The sequence below is a fragment of the Lacerta agilis genome, chromosome 2 (genome assembly GCF_009819535.1).
Source record: "Lacerta agilis isolate rLacAgi1 chromosome 2, rLacAgi1.pri, whole genome shotgun sequence".
Taxonomy (NCBI): Eukaryota; Metazoa; Chordata; class Lepidosauria; order Squamata; family Lacertidae; genus Lacerta; species Lacerta agilis.
In genome coordinates, this window is record NC_046313.1 from 59881163 (window position 1) to 59905691 (window position 24529).

The 24529-nt window shown below is 45.5% G+C and overlaps 1 protein-coding gene across 4 annotated transcripts in view; it reads right to left on the reverse strand.

Annotated features, from left to right (window-relative positions):
• Positions 1-23759, reverse strand: part of TNIP1 (TNFAIP3 interacting protein 1) — a 56613-nt gene extending 32854 nt beyond the window's left edge. For 3 of the 4 annotated variants that reach the window (XM_033140308.1, XM_033140309.1, XM_033140307.1), the window contains exon 1: positions 23738-23759. The gene's annotated coding sequence lies outside the window, so the exon portion shown is untranslated. The remainder of the gene's footprint in view (positions 1-23737) is intronic. The other variant, XM_033140310.1, reaches the window with a different exon arrangement.
• Positions 23760-24529: the final 770 nt, after the last annotated feature.

Sequence of the window (24529 nt, forward strand, 5' to 3'; positions counted from 1 at the left end):
TTGCTGACCCCTGATCTAGACGAAGCTGCCTGTTCCCTATAGCAGCCAATGATTCCTCTGGGAAGCCCACCTGGGAGAAAATATATATCCATCATGACAAGCAGCCACTGATGACCAAAAACTCCATGAACTTATCTAATCTCCTTTTTAAACTGTCCAATTTGACAGCACACTAAATTAGTTCAAGTAAGATGCCTTCTCTCCTCCTAAAACGGAGAAGCCTACTAGGGCTTTTCCTGCAAATCAAAGTTACAGCTTTTTTTCTTTAGCTTCAGGGAAAAGAGTAAAAAGAGACTGCTGTGAGACCCAACAAAAGCTCACAAAATAATGAACTTTATACTGTGATTGACTACTGGGTTCTATAAAGGACTTCGTAATTTATTTGCAAGGCTGCATTTCGTTACAGTGGTACCTCGGGTTAAGTACTTAATTCGTTCCGGAGGTCCGTTCTTAACCTGAAGCGTACTTAATCTGAAGCACCACTTTAGCTAATGGGACCTCCTGCTGCTGCTGCGCCGCCAGAGCACGATTTCTGTTCTTAGCGGAGTTCTTAACATGAAGCGTATTTAACTTGAGGTACCACTGTATTTAAAAGCACCATCACAATTCTGCTTATGGACTTGAGGTGAATTAGTATGCTTTATCTCTAGTCTCTAGGTAAATTAGAATGGTAACAGTCCCTCCTGGATGCAGATTGCTATCGTTTGCACTGGGAATGTCCCGATTTAAAGATACTGTACTGTATTGACATAAAAACATAAATACTATCTCTGCAGGGACTTGTTACAAAGTATCTTTAGAACAGTTAGTCAACTTGTTGAACTATTTCAAAGGTGTCAGCCTGTTGCGTCTCAGTATATATATAGGTTAATTCTAGAAAGCTGACGCAGTGAAAAAATTGGAAGAGCCCAAATCTCCTTCAGCTTTAGCTTTGTGGAGTTTTTTGTTTGTTTCCTTACAATTCTATGTGCAGAAATGAAAACGCTTGCAGCGTGTGTGTATACTGATGGAGTATACTGCGTAAATATATGTGTGTGTGTATACTATCTTGAAAGATACACATGGCACCATGGGTGAAATCCATTGGTGACCATCTACCCACAAAGCAAATAACTGCTGGCAGAAGAAATTCCCCTTTTCCTGCTTCACCCAATGTGGCTGGCAGCAGATTCAGAAGAAAGCAACATTCAGTACTTCTTCACATAGCCCACAATCACCTTACAGAATTCATACCCGCAATATGGGGCGAGGGGATTTTGAAATAGAACAGGAATTAGATTTGTTTCCCACACAATTGTCTGCACATGGCCATGAGTGAAAAAGGCAGTTAGTGTAAGTGAAAAAGGGAATCTCGCCCAAGCAGAAAAAAAGAGGGGGAAAGGCTCATAGTACCAGATAGCTAACAATAGTGGAGGCTGGGCAACATCCTCTCACTCCTCCTACAGTCAACCAACACCAACTCCCCTGTAGGAAGGAAGGGAAGAGCAAGAAAAGACAGGTGAACTGAACATCAGTCGACTGGTCCTGCTCCAGTCCGGACTGTCCCCGGCAAACACACCCAACAGACACCATCTGCCTCACGGGAGGGATGAGTTTCCAGTATTAACTTATTGCAACTTTATTATCGTAGTCCGATTTCACTCATAAGCCAGCTAGATTTGTATTTTTCAAAGTGAAATATAAACAATTAGAACCAATGAATAAGCCGTGAGTTGCCTAGTCAACAAGAAAGAACAAACTACTGATCAGATGTGGGGGGGTGGTGGAGTCAGGAGCTAACTGCTCTGAGGGTTTTCACAGAGACATGACATTAAATTAAATCACGCAAGCATTTCCATATACATATAAAAGTACTATTTCCCCCCATTCATGATCTGCATAAATCCCTCCGCCATACACTATAGTTCATTAGAACTCCCGTCACCCTGCCCCATATCAGCAATTTTGTGCATTCTGACTATGAAAATAATCAAATTACTCAGTTCTGGCAGGTGCAGGCCATGAGTCCTGGATTCCACAGAATTTTGTTTTTGTTTTTTTAAAAAACAAAGTTTCCAGTCCTCATGTTACATGTACTAGCACCAATTCTGTTAGATAGGTTTGCTTATTTAGGACAGCAGAGGAGGGCTAATCGATGGCCTTCCAGGCAAGGGACTACTGTACAACTCTAATTACCCCTAGCCAGTGTGGCCAATGGTGGAATTTGGAATCCAACATCTGGAGGACTGCAGGTCCACCTCTGACTTAAGCGATTTGTGCCCTGCTCTTCTTCTTGATTTTAACAACGTTTTCTACCACTTTAGCTCCTCCTGGAGGCTGCATTGGTAGAAAGCATTGCTAAAAACAAGAATTATGAAAACACAGAGCAGGATAAGCCTTGTTGAGAAAGAATCAGTTTACTCGTCTTAACCTTTTGAAACACAACTACAGTGGTACCTCTGGTTATGTACTTAATTTGTTACGGAGGTCCGTTCTTAACCTGAAACTGTTCTTAACCTGAAGCACCACTTTAGCTAATGGGGCCCCCCGCTGCTGCTGCACCACAAGAGCACAATTTCTGTTCTTATCCTGAAGCAAAGTTCTTAATCTGAAGCGTTATTTCTGGGTTAACGGAGTATGCAACCTGAAACATATGTAACCTGAAGCGTATGTAACCCAAGGTACCACTGTATATTTAGATATCAGATCACCTCAAGGAACAATATTTGGAATTCCAAAAAGCTTTTGATAAAAGTCCCTAATGATTTCGCAAAAATGGGTAATGTGACAGGTTTTCACAGGGATCATTCAGTGGTTAAAAAATAATTGGATAGGTCCCACACAGGACTTTGGAACTGGTGCTATCTAACTTATTTGCAAGTTATCTGGAGTCTGGGTGAACAATGAAGTTGACTAGGCTACAATTTGTTACTACTGTTATTTAGTTATTTAGTTGCAGGCAACTTCCTATTTACACACACTCTTTGTGTGTGCAACCACACAGATGTGTGGTGCCGGGAACCCAGAAGTGGATCCCGAAAACGGGGAGCACCCTGGAGAGTCCTCCTGACATGGAAGGAGACCCTCCCCGGAGCCCAAACAGAACATGGCACAGCAGCAGCTGCTTCCCCGCACCTCAGCTGTGCAAGCTGTACTTCTGCGCGTGCTTTTTCTTCATGCATCAGCTGAGCTGATACAAGCAACTCCCCATTTCACACGGTTTCACTGATGCATACAGGGGTCTGGAACGTAACCCCCACATAAATGGGGAGTCGACTGTGTTTAGTTATACCCTGCCTTTTTCCCTGACAGGACTCAAGTGACTCAACTTTGCCAATACCGGTACCACCAGGGGTGGGATTCAGCTAACCTGTTGTTCCTAACAGGGTTGTCCCAGTCCACCAGTCCTCACTCAGAGGAAAAGGTCCTTTTAAACAGAGTGAGATATCAGAGTGATTTGCCATCAATCAGGCAACATGGCAGTAATGCAAGCTCTCTCCATAGCCAGCTCAGTCACAAAGCTTCACTCCAAGAAGGGGTCTCAAAGGTACCCCAAATTAGAGAAGGTGACAGCAGAGGGAGGAGGAGGAGTGAGGGAGGCAAAAGGAGAAGGGGGGAGGTGGTAACAGCAGCAGCAGCTTGCAACTCCTCAGGCAGCACACCCAGTGTTTAGGTCTAGAGTTCTCAATCACTACAGGTCTGTCTTCTTAGCACAAAACCACCCTTTTTATTCTTCAAAGGCAAGCAACTTGCAGAAAATGCTTTGCCACACAACCTGTATCAAAGAAAAGACAGACAGATGGCACCCTCCAGCTGCAAGAAGGCGGCAGAGCAGGCCACCTCTACTGCACAACAAAAGCCTGCAAGCTCTCATCTCCAGAGGCGTTTCCCAGTTTACACAACCCACCTGTCAGGAATGCTGGGGATTTTCCAGCCAAGGGTTGAAACCTGGCATAATCCAGGACCAGAACAGCAATTAAATGTCTGGTGGTTAGGAACGTGGGTTTTTTCTTCCTTCCCACAAAGGAAGGTTCTTAAAAAGCTAGGTGAGAAAACATTGTCATAAGTGTTTTCCATCTGAGCATGGCTCTTTCAAGTAAGTTTCCATTCCTCATGATACTAACAGTTCTCCTGACACACCAAGTAAAAACTGAGTAACTCCTAGTTCTTTATTATCTGGGCACCCAGTTACAAAAGTGAGTTGCATCCTGTCTCTAAACTCATGTGCGCACGAGTCCCAGTTCTTTCAATGAGAATTGCTTGCACGTGAAAACGCAGAGACACAACAATTGTTAAGCATTCTCCCTGCACTGTTCAAGTTCAGGCAACCCCCCCCCCCCCAAGCTCTGAGTGAATATATTACCGTATCTCATCCTTCCACTAAGTGGTAGGAAATACTTCAGAGGTAGTTTCTGTAGGGGGCATTTTTTATGATGAGGGTGTTTTTCATGCTATCAGCAGATTTACAAACACACAAGTACCTGGGTAGACAATACTCATATTTAGGGATGCCCCCGTTTTCACAAAAGTGACAACATGTCCCTGGGACACACCCCTCTCCTTGCTCAGACTTCTGTCGTTGTAGGCTACATTTCAATTCCCAAATCACTTTTTCAGTCATCAAGGACTCATTAAGAAATTATATTTATCTATTAGCTGTGCAAAAGCCAGGACGGGGGACAGCATTTTCCCCACACAATGGCCACAACAATATATTTAAGATCTCTTTCTTTCCCTCTATACAAAAACACAGACGTGTCGTGTCCCCCCCCCCCATGCAAAAGCCACAAGAACGCAAGATGATTTAAGACAGTGCACAGGGGGTTGAATGACTCCAGGCTGCTGTTAAACGCCTTTGGTTTCCAAACTTCTCATTTGCCATGAATTAATGTAGGGAGTTTCCCCTGAAGGAAACCACCACGTCTTTTACAAGAAAGACTTCCAAGGGAATGTTTCGGAGGAATGGGGAGAACAGGATCAGAAGAAGAAGAATCCTTCTTCCAATACATTTCCGTCATGTTTGACCTTAGTTTGCACATGTAGCACCATCGCCTCTGCGGTGGCCCAGAGCTTGATGGGGTGGAGAAAGAGGACACATGCAACTAGGAAGAGGACCATGAGGGTCTTTGGAAAAAGAGCAAAGGATCTCTTTAGGCCAGGCTCCCATAACTGGGGACATAGCAAGCTGGGCACAGGAAACTGCCTTATACCAAGTCAGATTATTAATCCATCTAGCTCAATATTTTCTCCACTGACTGGCAGTGGCTCTCTGGGGTTTCAGGCAGGGCTCTCTCCCAGCCCTACATCAACACCCCAGGATTGAACATGGGACCAACTGCATGCAAAGCAGATGCTCTACTACTGAGCTACAGCCCTTCTAGTAAGGTAGCCTACCAGCTTTGCCACATCCTTGTCAACTTTCCAGTTTTTACAGCCCTGGGCAAAGGCAGGTTCATCGAACCCCCATAACATGGCTGGTCAGCTGCATTTGGCCTAGTGGGTCACAGGTAGTCCAGGTTTGACTGAAGCCCATGCAGTTTGCAGGAGGGCAAGCAGATACATGGTGGCCCCATCCTGCTGTCAAACCTGGCCCATAGGGATGGACAGGGGCATAACGGGAGTAGTTTAGTTAAGTAGTTTCTACTTAACTAAAAGTAGAACTAGTCAGAAAATCCAAGGTACTTCCACAGGGATGGAGAATATAAAGATCTGGTCAAAAAGGTCCCTCACTTCTGCATTAGGACTTGTGCCTCCACAACAGAACTCCCCCCCCCTCTCCTTTCTCTGCATGTCCCCACAAATCTGCTCTGGAAGATTATGAGAACTCCCAGAACAGATATGAAGGGGAGAGATAGGAAGCTCCAATGCACAAACAAATCCCTCAAACTAAAAGGGACAGTATTGTTGGCTACAACCAATTTTAAGCAAAGCAAAAGATGAAAAACTCAAAAACAAGAAATCCCAGTGCAGGCCAGAAATAGTTGCATTTTTGGAGCCTTGTCACAAATTTCACTTTTGTGCTCCGCTCTCTTGGAGTGCACTCTCTTGTCACCACCCCCCCCCAAACCCACACACAAATCTTATGCATAAATACAGACCGAGAAATTACATGCAAGTATGTCAAGAAGTAGCTATTTTAGAAGTTAGCAAAATGTGTTTGGCATCCAGCTGCACAGATGCTCTGGCCTGTGTCTGGGGTGTGTATGTGTGTTAAGCCTTGACCAACCACAGGAAGATTTACACTTCATTAAAAGAAGTGTAGCTTTCATAACTTGCACAAAAATTCATCTCCCTGAAAGCAGTGCATTAAACACTCTACAGGCAATTTGGGCAACATATTGTAGAGCAATGCCAAGGGGTGGGGAACCTCTTATAAGAGAGGCTGGAAATGAAAAGCCTTTTTCAATTCTCTGTGATGCTTGCTTTAGTCAGCAAGCCAGTGTGGTGTAATGGTTACAGTGTCAGACCAGGACCTGGGAGACCAGAGTTCGAATCCTCACTGAGCCACGAAGCTCACAGGATGACCTTGGACTAGTCACTGCCTCTCATCCTAAGCTTCTTCACTGGGTTGTTTTGAGCATAAAATGTGAAGGCGGAGAACTGCGTACACCATCTTGAGCTCCTTGGAGGAAAGGTAGGATAGTAAATGTGATAAAGAAAAATAATATATAAAAATATTTGCAGCTGGTGACCCTCCTGCAGTTCGAAAAGTTTTGCATGTTTTAGGAAACGGCAAGAACTAATGGCACAAGAAACACCTCTCTCTCTCTCTCTCTCTCTCTCGCTGCATTTATCTCATTGGCACATGACATATTTTTTCGGCACTTTTAATCCACTGGGCACCCACTCTGAAAGCAGGTCAAGGTCAAAGCCTGACAATTCAGGCCCAGCTGACAATGAAGCAGAAACCTTATCAAAGCAGTGCGACAGAGTCACTGGCTCACCAGGTGACACATGAGTACAGTGTCTATTTCTGGAGAAATGCTAGCAGCTGACAGGAAGCTGATTGAGAAAAGTGGTGTGTGTAGGTCTCTGAACGTGCTGATCGCACACTGCACAAGCACCCCCCCCCCCAGTAACAAGGAACATTAATCTCTGCCAAATCTAAATGTATGTTGTAGCCAATTCGGGGGGGGGGGGCAGGGCGGAAGCACTCCACATGGGGTTGACCCTGACAACAGTCCAGAAGTGGTAACTGATGCAGGGCCCTAGGGGTTGCCTTGGGGTGTTCACATACAATGTCAATTCTCAGACTATTGTTCTGACTGCTTATTGCCTTCTGGGCCCAATTTAAGGTGCTGATGCTGGCTTTTCAGGCCCTAAAGGACCCAGGCCCAAAATACCTGAAGGAACACCTCCTCCCATACCAACCTGCCTGAATTTTAAGATCTACAGAAGATTTTCTGCTGGTGGTCTCTACACCTAAAGAGAATAATAGTCTGGGGCCCCACAAGGAGGCTCTCTATATGGCAGCCTTACACCTTTGGAACATCTCACCATGCCATTGCTTCTGTTTCAGTAGCAGAAGAAGAACAAAATTGCACAGTTGGAAAGAGCCCAAGGGTCATTTAGTACAACCTGCTAAATGCAGGAATCACAGCTAAAGAATCCCTGACAGATGGCCAGCCACCCTCTGTCTAAAGACCTCCAATGAAGGGGAGTCCACCACCTTTTGAGGTAGTCCATTCCACTGTCAAACAACCCTTTGCCCAGGTTTTTGAGGAGGGGTGAGGTGTACTGGGTGCCTATAAATTCTTGTCCCTGCTAGTGGCATAATTGGGAATTTTGTATTTTGTTTTATATTGTTTTAATTTTATTTATTTACTTGGTTTTTGAAGTGTATGGGTTGTATTCAACATACATTCCATCAATGCAAGGACTTCGCTTTACACAATGGAACGTTCTCCTCCTCTCCCTCCCCCACACACCCCTTAAATCTGTTCTGAGTTTCCCCTCGACCTTCTACAGAGGATTTGGGGGTGACAGAGGGGGAGGCGGGGAAACTCCGCTTGCGCTAGTGGCAATCCTTGCACTCACACTTCCTTTAGATGAACACTGCCCTCTAAACACTTTAATATATATTATATTAAAATAATAAAGGAAATAAAATGGAGCCAAGGAAATAGGCAGTATAATATAGAAAGCAGAATAACCAATCATCAGAGAAATCGAGTCCACAGCATCCCAGCCACAAGGACAGTCAACTTCATTCTAGGTATCTGGCCATTTGGGTGACTACATTTGATCACCAGGGCTTATCCAATTAATCTACCTTTCTGGAGACAGGATAAGCTATGACCATGACCGCAATATTCACAGGAGCCAGATTAATTTGTTGAAGGCTAATAATAAGTCACATCAGGAGAGAAAACAGGGTTTCCCTTTTTTTAAAACCTCTCTGCAGGTACAGTGTCTTCTTTTCTCTATGCTGATTTGTGATGGAGTCAGCAATCACATGTCCATCCTGTTCACAAATGAAGCGTGGTTTTTTTTGGGGGGGGGGCCTTCATTCTTAGTGGTTAGGTTCCATCCTAAATTAGCTATCCCAGAAAATCTTTGGAATATGAGAAGTGGACAGCAGAAACACCTTGAGAAACTACTGCAGTCATTGTATTACTCACAGACCAACCAAGGAGTGAGAGGTTTTCAACAGGTTCCCAATGGACAGCCCACACCCATTGCTACAGCATGAGCTGGGCTTCTTAATGCTTTCCTGCCACCCAACCTTCTGGTTCTAGATTCCACTGTTGCTAAATCTGTCCTCCCACAAACTTTGTCTTTTCGGGCGTCAGTTGAATGCTGACATAGAATGGGCCAGTAAGTGATACTCATGCATATGCAACAGAGAGTACCTGGCTTTTGTAGACCAGAAGAACTTGTTCATGCTATGCTAGAGAATGGAGAAAATCTCCATACAGAGAGTTCAACATTCCCATCACATTCCCTTTAAGTAGCAGAGAGAGAGAGAGAGAGAGAGAAGTTGAATATACTTGCTTGCATACAACAGGGACTCTAGCGTTCACCATCCCCAATTGGCTACACTGGCTGGCACCGATGTAAGATGGAGCCCAGCATCATTATACAGGATTGTTCTACTGGAAGTGTTTACAGGCCCAAAGGCTGAAACAATTGTATCTGTTTTGATAATGAACTGGATATACAAGTACAGGAGACGCTCGGGTTGCGAACGTGCTCCGTGCGGGAGGCACGTTCGCAACCCGCAGCGCCGCGTCTGCGCACGTGCAGATTGCGATTTGGCGCATGCGCAAAGTGCGATTTAACGCTTCTGCGCATGCGTGAGCACCGATACCTAGAAGTAACCCGTTCCAGTACTTCCGGGTTCGGCATGATGTGCAACCCGAAAACGCGCAACCTGAAGCGGCCGTAACCCAAGGTATGACTGTATAGTCTAGAACAGCATTTCCCAACCTGCAGGTCATAAACGCTGTGCAAATGGGTCACAGGCTTTATAAGCAAACCCAAAATAACTATGGCTTATAATACTAAACTGGTACAATGAATACCCCTTACAACTTTTTTGTTCAGTTGGTATATCATAAGGCTGCTTGGATATATATCAAAAAGTACTTGGGAACTGCTCTCTGGCAGTTAGAAGCAGATCCAATCACAAAATGGTCACACAGGGAGCAGCCCTGAGTGATCACCACGGCCTTTGGAATCTGAGCACCAGAAGCGAGCTGCAACACTCCCACAAAAAACTCCCTGCACAAGGATCCCATGGTGAGCCATCACTGAATCTACCACCAGGTTAGGTGAAGGGACCCCTGACCATTAGATCCAGTCGCGGACGACTCTGGGGTTGTAGCGCTCATCTCGCTTTACTGGCCGAGGGAGCCGGTGTGCAGCTTCCAGGTCATGTGGCCAGCATGACTAAGCCGCTTCTGGAGAACCAGAGCAGCGTATGGAAATGCCAGGTTAGTTAACAGTTAAACCAGGGGTCCCCAAACTAAGGCCCGGGGGCTGGATGCGGCCCAATCGCCTTCTAAATGCGGCCTGCAGACGGTCCGGGAATCAGCGTGTTTTTACATGAGTAGAATGTGTCCTTTTATTTAAAATGCATCTCTGGGTTATTTGTGGGGCGTCCCTGGTGTTTTTACATGAGTAGAATGTGTGCTTTTGTTTAAAATGCACCCCTGGGTTATTTGTGGGGCATAGGAATTGGTTCATATTTTTTTCCAAAATATACTCCGCCCCCCCCCCCAAGGTCTGAGAGACAGTGGACCGGCCCCCTGCTGAAAAAGTTTGCTGACCCCTGAGTTAAACAGTTAAACCAAGGGTGAGTTGAAGTTTGTTACATCTAACACTGCTTGTGCAGCTGTATTTTTTTTTTTTAAAAAAAACTTTTTAACAGTTTATGAAGCAATATCCTGCAAATAGGTGGTTGGCACTCTTACATTCCTATAAACAAAACAGTGAATAACTATAAATATTTTAACAAATTCCATGTTAAGTAAATTTTTGCTTGGATGTCTCAAGAACAGGCAAACGTACAGTTAAAATGAATGGCTGTAGGCTGTCAGAGACCTATGCTCCAAAATTCATGTGACAATAAGTTGATAGGTCACCACACCAAGTAAATTTGAACTCGTATGTCACCATGCCGAAAAGCCTGGGAAACGCTGGTGTAGAGAAGACTCAAGACTGAAATATTAGTGCACAAATCCAAATATATCCTGGTTGACAAACCAGTACTCCTCAGATTAAACACTGCATTTCAACTGATATAAAGAAACTCTGGGCACAATCCACACAGAAATGCAACTCTATGCATGTTTACTCCCAGGTATGTGTGCACAGGTGTACAGCCTTAGTCAATTCATTCATGTGTGAGTGTGAATAGATCAGTCAACCAAATCTTCATAAAATTTGCATCTGGTAACTAAACCTTTCTATTGGGCGGGGGTGTTACACTTTTTATGCACCTGTGTGTACAAGATATGGACAAACATCTCTTCTATGATGACACCTGCCATCTGTGGAATGGCAAGCAGATGCACAAAATACTATCTGGTAGAAAATCAAATCAATGGGTTTTCAGGAGAGGGACTTAAAGAATTGTACATCTTTGTATAGTTCTCTCTCTCTGTATCTGTCTGTCTCTGTGTGTAATTTATATGGAGTGTTTTAGACTGCAATCTTACACCCACTTACCTGGGAACAAACCCTGTTGAACTCAGTGGTACTTACTCCTGAGTAGGCATAGGAACACACTGCTTGCATTAGTACAAATTTTCTTTTCAGCTGCCATCAGCAATATTTTGTTGGAAAGGCAGGATATTAAAAATGCTTCATAAAATTAAGAATACGCTTTCTATGACAACATCTCAGCTGTGGAATGCCTTCCCTAATAAGGCTTGCCTAGTGCTGACCCTTATGTATTTTAAGCATTTTCATTTGCCCAGGTCTTATTACTATTTTCTTTCAGATTTTTTTTTTAAAAAATAGTACCCTATTTGCTTTAAATTCAAGATGTGTCGCTGCTGCTTTGAAGATTATTTTGTTTTCACACTTTATTCATCTGAAGACTTTCAAAGCAGCTCGCAATTAAAACAACAACAACAACCTTAAATGCAGGTCTAAATTTTTTTGCGAGTCTGACAGGGTTGCAGTTTTCTGACATTCATACTAACACTTAGGTATAGAAAATAAAATCAAAAGAGGGTCAATGAAGGATGTGTGGAAAGGATATAATACAGGATGAGGCTAACAAGTGCATGAGGCCAGGTGTGTGTGTTAAAAATAATGGAAGATGGATCAACATTGCTCCGACTTATGCTGGCAAAAATCTACTATTGCTGATATCTGGACGCAACTGCAGCAGTTGGCAACATGCTTCCTTCCTCCCACAAGTCATGCCTTGCTCAACCTGAAAGAAGGCACACTGTACACTGACCTTTGCATTGAAAAACCCGCATGCCTACGCACACAAGCATAGCAAAACTCCATGTGCTTCAGAGCATCAAATGTGGCCAGGACCTGTCAAGTGTTTTTAAAATTAAACTTGCAACTCATCTCTGTTCCATCTGGTAACAATAGATCATGAAAAACTAGAGTGATTCTTCTATTTACACACACAGAGAGCAAAACGCAGTTCAGAGAACAATTTTAATTTTACTAAAGAGATTGTAGGTAGAGAGAAACACAATCACAAACTTTCAATAGGAACTGCAGCTTCCCTTGGCTGCCGGGTTCGAAATTAGCAGGGCACCAGGCGCATTTTGCGCCTAAATAGTCCCCATTTGCGAGCACCTCAAAAAGTCTGGATGCCATTTTTGGTGCCTGGCTGACACTCAAGGATTACTGAAATGTATGTGCTTTGAAGCCTCGGAGTATATGTTAAGGATAGACAATATGTAAAGGAGTTTAACAATACAGTAAAGAGTAGAGTGTTTTGAAAAGTGAAGTATGGTACCAATGCTTTTATTGCAAACACCAAATTAAACATGTATTAACAATTTCTGCTAAAATGTGGTATTAACAACGTGTCAACAATGTGTCATTTATGTGAATTGTGTATTAGTTCATGCTTATCAAAATAATAAATAAAAAGCGTTGCTGCCCCCCCCCCATGGCAACTTGACATTCTGTTTTGGTGCCCACAACTCATGTCTCAAAAGACATTTGGCTCCTAGTTTTTCTATCCCAGTTTCTAACACCGCTTGGCTTTAGAATTTTGTTTATCAGACACCCCTAATAGAACGCAAAGTTCAGAAAAATGTTGCAGAGAAACACAAAATTGCATTAAGCACCTTCCCAAAGTTTAGGTCCCGATGCAATGGATTCTAAACCAGACTGCTGAAATTGTGGCTCTCCAGATGTTCCCACATCAGTCCCAGCAAGCATGGCGAATGGTCAGCGAAGATGGCAGTAGCAGTTCGGCAACATCTGGAGGGCCATGGGTTCCCCCCAAGCCTACTCTAAACCTTCACCTTCAAACAGAAAACCACATGGGGAAAAGAAAAAGAGCCTGTCAGGTACCCAATCCTTTTTGTATCAAACAGAATAGAAACAGCCAGCAAGACCACAAGTTCTGATCAACTTAGCAAACACACCATAATGGTATTAAAATTAGCACCTCTCTTCGCACATTTATAAGCATCACATTTACCCCTTTCCAACTCTGTTCAACTTGGAATATACAAATTCTGGTGGTAATTGTCAATATAGATCCCCCAAGTTTGCTGCAGGCAAAATAAACTTCAATCAACCATTTAAACACTACCACCCCCATATTAGACTTTCTGAAGTCAGTCACTAAATATTATATACATCACTTAGAATCACATGAGCTTCACATATATTCTACACATATATTAATTGAGAAACTAATGGAAAACACATAGATACACATATATTTATTGAGAAACTGATGGAAAAGGCTCCAAGACAATAGCTATTACTGACAAGAGCCTGGAAGCAACAATAACACACTTCCCTCTTCTCTTGGGTTCAATAAGCACATGCCTGCATGTAACAAAGCTGGGTTTTACCTTCATGAATGCTACAGCTTGGAAACTCAGGATATCTCCACCAGAATGCTACCTTGAAGCCTTCCAAGATGATTTCATTCACAAGAGGAGAAACTATGAAGTCAGCTTTGCTTACAAGAAAGTATAGATTCATAATTCAATAGTCAAAATTCCATCTGCTACATGACCAGAGTAACTACTCATGTAACATTCTGATTACCTGAAAAGAATGCAGGAATAGCAGACCATTCAAGTTTGGGAAGACAAGGTAATTCACACAACCAACAGCATTGCTGGAAGAGACTAACAACACTGACATATGTAATCTAATAATGCCATCATTGGGATTGCTTACTCATCACCAGAATTTCAACACAGTATTCCATTATTACTGTGGCAGCATTTGGTCATCTGTACAACATAAGTGCCAAGAACAAACATAGCTTGGGGCAATGTGTGTCCCTGAGATTGCTCATATTGCTAAAGATCTATAGGAAGAAACAACTGGTTCTATGTTCCAGAACCGAAGCAAACACATCCACAGAAACAGCTTCTATTTTATAAACAGAATAATATTAGATTAATAAGCAAAATGTTATCAGACATTTATAAAGGCATTTTCTGAGTTGTTACTTTCTGCATACTGCAATTCTGTATCACCTTCACGTGATACACAACTAATTGATGTGTTTGTTTGTTTTTAATGGTCTATTAAAAAAACAGCTAAATATCCATTCACAATGCCCAGAATATGCAGTTACAGTATTTACAAAATGTGCTTTGTGCCCTGCTGGAAGACTACTTCAGCAAATTTCTCATTGGAAAAGTTTAAGTGGAAATACCTTTATTCCATTTTGATGTATTTCAGTAGCAATTAGAAAAGGAGAGTAGACACTATGGGGGCATCTAATTTTTTAACAATATTTACAAATTCTGCTGGCCAAAATACCTCAGCATGTGTCATCTATTGGAATTAGGGCAAATAGCTGGTGAGAATCATTTCTATCCTTTATTTATCTTTTATTTTTTCATCAGTCAACTAGCCAATACATAGTGAATTTTTTTAGAAGGGCATGCCTACTCTTTCTCAAGACAGAAAGGTATGGTTTGGAACTAGACATATGTTAACAACGCTCCTTTTCTTTTGATTACTGTTTCACTTAAAGTTACTGACAATGAACCATGTGTCATTATTTGGGCTTGCAAACAATATACAAGGTTGCAATCCAACTTCATGCATGTTTATTCAGACATAAGTCACACAGGAGCATTTACGCAAATAAGCATGCATAGACCTGCAGCTTTAGAGTCACTATCATGTACAAAGTGAAACCACTAAACCTTGACTTCATTTTCCCCAACTGCAAAACATGGATAATACCTCCTTTCACTATTTTGAAAAAGAAAAGTAGCTGAAGAACACAAAAGTGATATAAAAAGCCAGAGTAGCGTGATAGCTGTAGTGTTGGCTTCAATTCCCTGCCCACCCAAGAAGCTCACTAGGTAGCCACTATCTTTCAGTCTAGCCTACCTCATAGAAGTGCTAAGACAAGATTGTACAACACTCTGCATATCAGCCAGAGCTCCTGGGGAGTAGGGTAGGACAGAAATAAATACATAAAGTTAGGGCTACAATCCTAATCACATTTATTTGGGAGTAAGCTCCACTGCAATCAGTGGATGCTACATGAACAGGATTGGGCCCTAGATGTCATAACCCAGGACCTGAATATTTGAATGAGCACCTCCCTGTGCATTGAGATTTTCAAAGGAGGCCCTGTCCCCATCAGGTGTTATTAGTTATGTGGCCATGGTGACACCCCCCCTTTGGAATGCCCCCCTTAGAGTTATGGTTGGCACCATACCTTTGAGCATTGAAAACATATCTGTTTGATCAGGGTCTTGGTGTTTCTAAGTTGTAATACAGCTGGTCAACTCTATAGAATCACAGAATCATAGAGTTGGAAGAGACCACAAGGGCCATCCAGTCCAACCCCCCGCCAAGCAGGAAACACCATCAAAGCATTCCTGACAGATGGCTGTCAAGCCTCTGCTTAAAGACCTCCAAAGAAGGAGACTCCACCACACTCCTTGGTAGCAAATTCCACTGCCGAACAGCTCTCACTATAAAGAACATACCGGTATTTGTTTTATACTAGTAGTGCAACAGTGTACTGTAGTCTTAATCATGTTTTCTTTGTGTTCATAGAATCATAGACTTGTAGAATTTCAATTCTACAATGGAAGGGATCCTGAGGATCATCTAGTCCAACCCCCTACAATGCAGGAATATGCAGCTGCCCCATGTGGGAATTGAACCTGCAACCACGGTTATCAGCAGTGGCATGCAGTCAATGGACTAGGGGGACTAGGTTAGTCCCTTAAATCAGTGTTTTTCAACCACTGTTCCGCGGCACACTAGTGTGCCGCGAGATGTTGCCTGGTGTGCCGTGATGAAAACATGGGCTGGCGGTTGCGGCACTGGCGGGAGGTGGCGACGCTGCTGCTAGCGGCAGGTGGGCTGGGCGCGTCTCCCCCTCGGCCCACGGCGGCTGCGGGCGCCTTCCTGCCCAGTGCTCACGTCTTCGCGGGCGGCGTGGCGGACGCGGCCGACTTCTTGTCCGACTGGCTGCAGCTGCTGCCAGGCGGGCCGCGCTGCGGACTGGGCTCGGTGCGGGGCGGGGCGAGTGCCCGAGGGCGGCGCTCTTCACCGCCGAGCGCCCGGAGCTGGGCTCGCCACTGCCGGGAGACGTGGCCTTCCGCCTCTGCGCCATCCGCGAGGCCTTCAAAGAAGCCGGAGTCCTCTTGGTACTGCCCGGCCCGGTGGCTGATGCCGCCGCCGCTACCACCGCGGGCCCGCCCGCCTGCTGCCAGCCGAGCGCCTCCCGCCGTCCTCGGAACTGGCTGAGTGGCGGCTGCGGGTGCCCAACATCTGGGCACTGCGCGAGTGGAGCAACTGGCTGACCCCCGTGGGCCGTGCGGGGCGAGGCAGCCGCCGCTACGACACCACCTTCTATCTCTGCTGCCTCGGGCAGGCTCCGCCGGTCGCCTTGCACGACGACAGGGAGGTGACGGCCTGCCAGGTGAGCAGGACAGGGACGAAGCGCCGCCACCGCCGCCTGCAGGGCTGGCAGAGCCGAGGGTCCCGCCGCCGGGGGAGCGGGAGAAAAGGCGCGCTCTCCTCACACGCTCGCTTCAGACACGCTCGCTTCAGCGATTTGTTGTCATCATTATTATTACTACTGCTACTACTACTGTACTACCAATGCTATTTTTCTAGAAAAAGAGGTGCTGGAGCCTGGAACTCATCACGGACGCCTTCCCTCGTTCTCTTATAATGGCGAAGGCGCCCACCTGAGAGGTGCCAGAACTGAGTTCCTGTGGCTGGGGGGAGAGTCCTGACTAGTACTATAGTTGTTATTTATTATTATTAGCCTGGTGGGGGCGGGGCAAGGTGCGCCATCTTCACATGCTCAATTCAGACATGAGAAGAATTATCATTTTTATTATTACTACTACTGCTATTATTGTTATCTAATGGTGGTGTGCCTCGTGATTTTTTTCATGAAACAAGTGTGCCTTTGCCCAAAAAAGGTTGAAAAACACTGCCTTAAATGTCCCGAGTAAATTAACATATTAAAGCCTGTTGCCTCATTTCCAAAGCCCAGGAAGCTTCTGCCCAGCTTGCGAGGGGGGGGGATGTGATGGTCATGTGCACAATGTCACCCATTGCCCTCCCAAGCTGGCGCCTCTGGCCCTGACGAAAAATGTCACCCCATGCCACTGGTTAGCAGCATTGTGCTCTAACCACCTGGGCTATCCAGTGGTGTCTTTTAATCTTATAATAACAGGTCGTTACTGCATAGCATTGTATTTTAATGCTCATATGTGCCTATGCCTTCATTAAGGACAGACTAAAAATGCATTAATAACATAATGCATATGTTCAGCCATGAGCAACACTCAGCAAATCAGTAAATAAGGTAACCAGTGTTTCTGTGTGCTACTCTGGTTCTCCAGAAGCGGCTTAATCATGCTGGCCACATGACCCGGAAGCTATACGCTGACTCCCTCGGCCAATGAAGCGAGATGAGCGCTGCAACCCTAGAGTCATCCGCAACTGGACCTAACAGTCAGGGGTCCCTTTACCTTTACCTTACCCCCACATAGAAGACTGTAGCCTCATTAAAGCAAAATATATGACCAGTGCTGGATTTCCATATAAGCTAAAACAAGCTATAGCTTAGGGCCCCACGCTCCTGCCCCCCCCCCAAGAAATTTAAAGGGGGGAAACTGGATGTACATTTCCTAAATATAAGATAAAAAACAAATAAAATAAAACCTACATACAGCAACAGTGTTTTGTGTTGTGTAGGCTCCTATGATGTAAGTAATGGGCCACGCCTGCTAGCCTGCTCCCTAAAATATCACTGGTTTGCTCATTTCTATAAATAGGGTGCCTACATTTTGCTATTTATAATTATTAGTAGTTTGCATCATATATTTACACCTATTATTATTTCATGTTATAGCAAGTTTCTAGAGACTAGATTTTGAGTCTTTGTAAATTGTGTTTCTAAAGAAACTTTTGTTATTGCCCAATGCCAATGTGTTTGCCTTATTAAGTTTGTTATGAATAAAAAATCATTTTAAGTTAGAGCTTAATAATTATTTCACCATTAATATACTTCTTCTTAATTGTATTTCACTATTAGCATACTACTTCTTAATTGTATTTCAGTTCAACAATTACTTCAAGAAAATATATACTTTGTTATGTGCAAATGGCTTTAGAGACCAATTAGGTCCATAAATTACCATATATAGCATATATTCAACACAAAAAACAGCGACAATTTGTTGTTGACAAAGGACAGCTGGACATATAAAGGGCCCCATTAGCTTCAATAGCTTAGGGCAGTGTTTTTCAACCACTGTTCCGCGGCACACTAGTGTGCCGCGAGATGTTGCCTGGTGTGCCGTGATGAAAACATGGGCTGGCGGTTGCGGCACTGGCGGGAGGTGGCGACGCTGCTGCTAGCGGCAGGTGGGCTGGGCGCGTCTCCCCCTCGGCCCACGGCGGCTGCGGGCGCCTTCCTGCCCAGTGCTCACGTCTTCGCGGGCGGCGTGGCGGACGCGGCCGACTTCTTGTCCGACTGGCTGCAGCTGCTGCCAGGCGGGCCGCGCTGCGGACTGGGCTCGGTGCGGGGCGGGGCGAGTGCCCGAGGGCGGCGCTCTTCACCGCCGAGCGCCCGGAGCTGGGCTCGCCACTGCCGGGAGACGTGGCCTTCCGCCTCTGCGCCATCCGCGAGGCCTTCAAAGAAGCCGGAGTCCTCTTGGTACTGCCCGGCCCGGTGGCTGATGCCGCCGCCGCTACCACCGCGGGCCCGCCCGCCTGCTGCCAGCCGAGCGCCTCCCGCCGTCCTCGGAACTGGCTGAGTGGCGGCTGCGGGTGCCCAACATCTGGGCACTGCGCGAGTGGAGCAACTGGCTGACCCCCGTGGGCCGTGCGGGGCGAGGCAGCCGCCGCTACGACACCACCTTCTATCTCTGCTGCCTCGGGCAGGCTCCGCCGGTCGCCTTGCACGACGACAGGGAGGTGACGGTGTGGCGGAATAAGGCCTGGTTCATCATGGGTTAACCTATCACTCCCATGTTAGGTAGGTGTTCCCTGGGAGGCGGAGCTACTGGGCATTCTAAAAGGAGGGGGAACAACCTGAAAAGGCAGTTGGGGGTTTGGCAGTTGGGGGTGGAGGTTTAGAAAGAGAAACTGCGAGGTTAGGCTTTGGGGAATGGGAGGAAAGGTCATTTTACCATTGCTAACGGGATGCAGGAAAGATTGTAACTGAGCTGAATTATATAAGAAGATTTGTACCAGTACTGACTCAAGATATCCATGTTTTCAAGTTACCTTAATAAAGTTAAAAGTGTTTAAACGTTCGCTGACTGTGGCAGTGCGTCAGTACCTCTAGAGGTGTGGTTGAGGGGAAAAGCACGAGAGGTTTCCTTGAGGTAAAAGGGACGGGTGGCTTATTTACCTAACACACAGAGGACTGGGCAGGGAAGCCAAAGGTGCCACGCAGTTGCCAGAACGAAAGGGCAAGCTGCAGCAGTTTGGGAACCCAGGGCGGGAGATCCCAAGGTGGCAGGAGTTTCACTTTAAGAACGTAAAGCACTGAGGTATCCCAGAGACACTCCCATATAACCAATGAAGGATTCATCCTAGTGGACAGTGAAACTTAGGGAGAGTCACGGTTGGGGAAGTATCGAAAGAGGAGGGAGTGGGATCCCTCACATTTATTGGTGGCAGCGTCGTGATCCGTAAACAACACCCACACGCCTGTTTAGTTGAGAATCAGACAACTGTATTTTTTCTGTCAGAAAAATGGCTCACCTGAGGAAAGCTAGGGAAGCTAAGGGTGATGAGAGACCCGATGAGGCAGAAACCAGAGAGAACCCTAATGTAGAGTTAGAGATGATGAAAATGAAACTAGAGATGGCCAGAATTGAAGCTGAAAAAGAGAAAAATAAATTAGAAGCGGAGAAAGAAAAGGCTAAGATAGCTGCTGAGGAGAGAATGCAATCTGAAAGAATACAATTAGCCAAGGTTGAGGCAGAACGGGAGAGATTTGCTATGGAGAGAGAAGTGCAGTTGGGAAGACTGAGGCTGGAGGAGATACGGCTAAGAGCAAAATTATCTCAGAGCCAAGATAGTAAAGAAGTCACATTCTTTAAGCCTTCACAGAAAAATAAACTGTGGCAAGTTGGGGAAAGAAAGGAAAAACAAGAACCCAATCCTGTCAGACAATCCGAGTCTGATAAGTCTCCTCAAAAGAAAATTACGTGCTTCTTTTGTGAAAGTGAGAGTCACATACAAAATAAATGTCCTCTACTGGTCAAAGCACAAACTGCAGCTGCTGTTGCGAAGCCAGTAAAACTGTTACTTCAGACGGATATTAAAAACCTTCCGCAGACACCAGTCCAGGAGCCAACGTGTAGTCAAACAGAGGCTTCTGCAAAAGTTATGCAGGTCTGGAGATCTGAGGAAGAGGTTAATAAGGAATTTTTGGAGACTGTCAGAGTAAATGGACAAGAGTTAGTGGGACTTCAGGACTCTGAATCGGAAGTTACTCTGATGAGATCTAGTTGTATTCCTAAGGAACAATATCTCCCAAACCAATCTTACAGCATAAAAGGTATATGGGGACCGGAGTTTGAGGTGCAGGTAGCAGAAGTGAATATTCAGTATCAAGATTTTATTGGCAAGTGGACAGTGGGTATTTGGGATGATCTGGAGGTTCCTGTCCTGATAGGCAACGACCTAGCTAAACGGAGACCTCAAATACATGCTATCACAAGAGCGGAATCAAAAGCCCTTGTGGGTTCAAATCCTGCCATTAATGCATCAACCACAGAGCCTGTGGGAGAGGAAGTACTGATTATGCTACCAAATGCACAGGAATCTAGCACCCAGTTTTTAGTGGAACAGGGGGAAGATGAATCTCTGAGAGACTTGTGGGATGAGGTGCAGGGTCCTGACTCTGAAGTGACTTTAGAGAATCCCTGCCTGTCTACTGCAATAGAAGGGAGACGTCATAAAACAGCCAAAAGGAGAAAAGGTGCAGCCAAGTGGAAAATGAAAATAGCCAAAAGGAGAAAAGGTGCAGCCAAGTGGAAAATGAAAATAGCCAAAAGGAGAAAAGGTGCAGCCAAATGGAAAATGAAAAAAAAGTTGGTTTTGCCCCGGAAATACCGACTACAAGTTTTACAGTTGGCACTGGAGTCACCCATGGCTGCTTATCTAAGCATTAATAAAACCAGAGACAGAATAAAAGCGTGGTTTTATTGACCCGGAATGGGACTGGAAAGGAACCCATTGGTCATGCGGACGTCTTAACCTATCTTCAGGATCTACAAAGTGATTTACAGGAACTTAAGGAACTATCATCCTGTAATTTAACAAGAGCACAACAGAAAAGATGGTACGACGCACACGCCAGAGATCGGAATTTCCAACCTGGTGACCAAGTCCTGGTGTTGAGGCCCAGACGACAGCGGAAGCTCGAGGTTTCCTGGGACGGACTCTTTAGAGTGATAGCAAATGTTATTCCAAATTAGAAATGTGTATAAGTGCCAAATTAGTTGTTATGGTGGAAATAAGATACAGGAATAGGTAAATTATTTGTTAAGTTATGTTGCAACATAGAAGTTGTGTACAAAAGGGAAATAATAGGTTGTTGGTCTTGATTAAGCTCCAATACATTGCTTCGGCATTGTTTAAAATGTATAACTATGCCTATGCAATGACTTTGGGGGTGGGACGAATGTGGCGGAATAAGGCCTGGTTCATCATGGGTTAACCTATCACTCCCATGTTAGGTAGGTGTTCCCTGGGAGGCGGAGCTACTGGGCATTCTAAAAGGAGGGGGAACAACCTGAAAAGGCAGTTGGGGGTTTGGCAGTTGGGGGTGGAGGTTTAGAAAGAGAAACTGCGAGGTTAGGCTTTGGGGAATGGGAGGAAAGGTCATTTTACCATTGCTAACGGGATGCAGGAAAGATTGTAACTGAGCTGAATTATATAAGAAGATTTGTACCAGTACTGACTCAAGATATCCATGTTTTCAAGTTACCTTAATAAAGTTAAAAGTGTTTAAACGTTCGCTGACTGTGGCAGTGCGTCAGTACCTCTAGAGGTGTGGTTGAGGGGAAAAGCACGAGAGGTTTCCTTGAGGTAAAAGGGACGGGTGGCTTATTTACCTAACACACAGAGGACTGGGCAGGGAAGCCAAAGGTGCCACGCAGTTGCCAGAACGAAAGGGCAAGCTGCAGCAGTTTGGGAACCCAGGGCGGGAGATCCCAAGGTGGCAGGAGTTTCACTTTAAGAACGTAAAGCACTGAGGTATCCCAGAGACACTCCCATATAACCAATGAAGGATTCATCCTAGTGGACAGTGAAACTTAGGGAGAGTCACGGTTGGGGAAGTATCGAAAGAGGAGGGAGTGGGATCCCTCACAGACGGCCTGCCAGGTGAGCAGGACAGGGACGAAGCGCCGCCACCGCCGCCTGCAGGGCTGGCAGAGCCGAGGGTCCCGCCGCCGGGGGAGCGGGAGAAAAGGCGCGCTCTCCTCACACGCTCGCTTCAGACACGCTCGCTTCAGCGATTTGTTGTCATCATTATTATTACTACTGCTACTACTACTGTACTACCAATGCTATTTTTCTAGAAAAAGAGGTGCTGGAGCCTGGAACTCATCACGGACGCCTTCCCTCGTTCTCTTATAATGGCGAAGGCGCCCACCTGAGAGGTGCCAGAACTGAGTTCCTGTGGCTGGGGGGAGAGTCCTGACTAGTACTATAGTTGTTATTTATTATTATTAGCCTGGTGGGGGCGGGGCAAGGTGCGCCATCTTCACATGCTCAATTCAGACATGAGAAGAATTATCATTTTTATTATTACTACTACTGCTATTATTGTTATCTAATGGTGGTGTGCCTCGTGATTTTTTTCATGAAACAAGTGTGCCTTTGCCCAAAAAAGGTTGAAAAACACTGGCTTAGGGCCTCATCAAACCTAAATCGGACCCTGGATCTGACCTCCTTTTAACAATCACTATCCTGCGAACATGACCTGAGAAGCATTCTGCGTTACTGCCACTGTGGAGAGCCTTAAAAGTAAGAAACCCTTCAGTCAATTAAACAAAACAGGGGCAACCCCTGAGCTAAAATTGCATTTGTTATCCAGCACTATGGAGTGTGACATGACAGATTCCCTGTTGATAACTCCAAAGGACATAACAACACACCACACAGGTGCGTTTATGAAACCTTGCCTTCAGCACGAGCCACTTGTGCCTGCGTCCTGTTGTTAACGTTGCAAACAACTCCTCTCACAGAACACATACAGAATCCGCCAGGCACTGGGAGAAACGGGATCTCAACTTTTATAGAACTTCAACCCCTGACCTCCCTGCTTTAGGGAGCGGGGTCTCCGTCCTTATGGTGCGCTGACCTTATTTTCATTTGCTTTTCCAGGGCTGGAGTTCTGGGGCACAAAGAACCGTGGAAGAGGAGGCGCACCATTTGGTCCCCCCCGCTCCCACGAAAACATCACAAGCCCGTTGCTAAGCATCCATCCCATCCGACCTTAAGCGTAAAGCATCCCTTCTGTCCGCACAGGGACAAGGAAGTGGGGGGGGGGGGACCGTTTCTTTCCCCGTAAGAAAGGAGAAATGAGGCTGGCTTGGGGTAACGGATGCTCGGATCCTACCTGTGGGAGATCCTGCGACGGTGACCCAGTCAGCTCCCGGATCTAGTGGGCTGTGAGCCGCGGGCATCTCCCCTTTCCCCCCGCCCTCCCCCCTCGCCTCTCGTGCTCCGCTTCCTCTCTCTCTCTCTCCGGGCGGCTGAGGAAGGAAGCGTGAGTCAGAAGGACCGCCCACTTTGGAATTTCCCCGGCGCGTGATTGATAAGCCGAGCGGCTAATCAGAGAGCTGCTTCCTCCCACCGCCCCGGCGCGCACTGACGGCGTCTCGAAAAACCTCAAGAGAGCGAAGGGAGACGCGAGCCCGAAGAAAGGAAGCGGCGCGGCGAGGCGAGGGGAAAGCCCGCTCGGGCGAGCTCAGCTGGCATCGCCGGCAAGGGCAACTGCTAGGCAAACGCTTTCTAGCCTGATCCCGTAGGCTGCTGACTTAGGAGTGGAACGGGCTTTCTCTTACATTTGACTTTCTTCTGCAAAGTTTTTCTATGGATTTTTTTTAAATGTTTTAATACGGGTTGTAAACTGCTTTGTGATTTCCCCCCTCCTTATAAATACAAAGCGGTGCAGAAATAATACTAGATAGATAGATAGATAGCTGTGCAATTGCCTGTCCTTCCCCCATGTGGTGTTCGGGGGATTCGATGGAAGCTCTCTCTATATAAAATAGTCTGTTTCCTTTTTAAAAACAAAGCTTTACTTGGCCCAGAGAAAGAAGTCTCCATGAGATTTTTCTTCAATTTTTAAGGGGAATTGAAGCTCTCTATATAAAATAGTCTGTTTCCTTTTTAAAAACAAAGCTTT